The sequence below is a fragment of the Melanerpes formicivorus genome, unplaced genomic scaffold, assembly GCF_026170545.1.
Source record: "Melanerpes formicivorus ecotype bairdi unplaced genomic scaffold, bMelFor1.0.p_v2 SCAF_81, whole genome shotgun sequence".
Taxonomy (NCBI): domain Eukaryota; kingdom Metazoa; phylum Chordata; class Aves; order Piciformes; family Picidae; genus Melanerpes; species Melanerpes formicivorus.
In genome coordinates, this window is record NW_027142433.1 from 122,562 (window position 1) to 124,612 (window position 2,051).

General features: G+C 56.3%; 1 long non-coding RNA gene across 2 annotated transcripts; it reads right to left on the bottom strand.

The window, feature by feature from the left end:
- Positions 1-454: 454 nt before the first annotated feature.
- LOC137454516 (uncharacterized) lies at positions 455-1,636 on the bottom strand. Of its 2 annotated transcripts, none has more exons than XR_010990623.1 (2): positions 1,150-1,636; positions 455-745 (listed from the first exon to the last, which is right to left on the bottom strand). It is a non-coding gene; the product is annotated as an uncharacterized lncRNA (long non-coding RNA). The 2 variants fall into 2 exon arrangements; XR_010990622.1 differs by having other exon boundaries at positions 455-769.
- Between the last annotated feature and the right edge of the window lie 415 nt (positions 1,637-2,051).

A 2,051-nucleotide genomic window follows, 5' to 3' on the forward strand; every position in this document is an offset into this window, starting at 1 on the left:
CATGAGTGCAACACAAAGCAGACTTACTTGTGGTCTTGTTCTCCAAAGCACAACGTATAGACTGCTCCTGATGTAGACATACACACACACCCCACATGTGGAGAACAGCAAGAGTCCTGCAGACAAGACTCCTAACAGGAGTGGGGAAACACTGGGTGTACTAGAAAAGAAAAAGAGATAAAGGGCCAATTCTGTTATCACTTACAGCTCCACACTTCCGTCATTATTGCATGCACTAGAAGCACAGAGTTACAGGTATCTCTGGGTACAGTTGAGGCAGCAGCCGCCGCTCCCCCAAAGCCCCGCGCTGCCCCGCCGGCCGCCGCCGCCGCAGCCAGCCCCCAAAGCCTCGTGCAGCCCCGCCGGCAGCCACCCCCCCAAGCCCCGCGCAGCTCCAGACCCTGACAGGCTGGACAGATGGGCAGAGTTTGGAAAGCATGCACGGACTCCCTGGTTGGTGAAGCAGGAATTGTTTAGTGGTACAGAACAAGCAGTGTATGTGGGAAAAATCAAGCAGGCTAAGCAATTCCTTGGCATTCTTGCACCACTGCTGCTAATTGAGTTTTCTCCTTTGATATGCAGCTCTCCATTATTATCTTCATCCCATAGCAGGTTGAGCTTCTCCAGCACGGAGGCGAGCGTCCTTCTGTCTCACACTTCAGGCTGTTTACTGCAGTCAGCTCTTCTTTATCATCAGACTGTTCTTCCGTCGTCAGCAGCCTGTTGTTCTTTCCTGTCCTGAAACCTTCCATACATACTTTCTGTTTTCCTTCAGGCAGAGTCCAAGGGCATGATATTGAACACATGCAAGTGCCAGGTTCTACACATTACCACAACAACCCCAGGCATTGCTACATGCTGGGGTCAGACTAGCTGGATAGGAACCAGGCTGGAAAGGGAGCGGTAAGGGAGTGGCAAAGGGCTGGGAGGGGCTCAGGAGAGTACTGGGAGGTACTGGGAGGCTGTGGAAGGACTCTGGGGGGGAGGGTTACTGGGGGGGAGTGAGGAGGCACTGGGAAAATTCTAAGGGTTAACTGGGAGGTACAGGGAAGGGCTCTGAATGGCACTGGGAAGAACTCAGAGACTGTGGAAAGACTCTGGGGCAGTGTGGAGGGGCTGAGGGGGGCACTTGGGGTTATGAGGAGATACAGTGCTCCCACTGCTCTCCCAGTTGTCTCCCAGTTGCTCCCAGTTGGGTTCCTGCTGCTTCCAGTTGTCTCCCAGGGCTCCAGAACTGACTCCAGCTGCTGCAGGTATGGCTCCCAGTCCCTCCCAGTGCCTCTCAGCCCCTACCAGCTTCCTCCCAGACTGGGAAAGGACTGGGAAGCACTGGGAGGGGTTCAGGACAGTACTGGAAGGTACTGGGAGGCTGTGGAAGACCTCTGGTGGGGGGAAGGTTATGGGGGGGAGACTAAGGGGACACTGGGAAAATTCTAAGGGTTAACTGGGAGGTACTGGGAAGGGCTCTACATGGCACTGGGAAGAACTCAGAGACTGTGGAAAGACTTTGGGGCGGTCTGGAGGGGCTCAGGGGGGCACTGGGGGTCATGGGGAGATACTCCCAGTGCTCTCCCAGTTGTCTCCCAGTTCCTCCCAGGGACCCCTAGTGCTCCCAGTTGGGTTCCCGCTGCTTCCAGTTGTGTCCCAGGGCTCCAGCAATGCCTCCAGCTGGTCCAGGTATGTCTCCCAGTGCCTCCTGGTCCCTACTGGTCTCCTCCCATACTGGGATAGGACTAGAAGGGATTGGGAGGTACTGGGAGGGACAGGAATAAACAGGGAGGGACTGGGAGGGGACTGGGAAGGGAGTGGGACAGTGTGGGAGGGGACTTGGAGGGACAGGGAGGGGACATAGTGGGAATGGACTGGGAGGCTGTAAAGGGCTGTGGGAGGGAAATGGGGGGCTGAGGGGGGGTACTGGGAATTCCTGGGTCATGCTCCCAGTGCTCCCAGTTGTCTCCCAGTGGGGATGCTACTGCTTCCAATTGTCCACCAGGGCTCTTGCCAGGTAGTGCAGGTATGACTGGGAGGGGACTGGAAAGGGATGGGGAAGG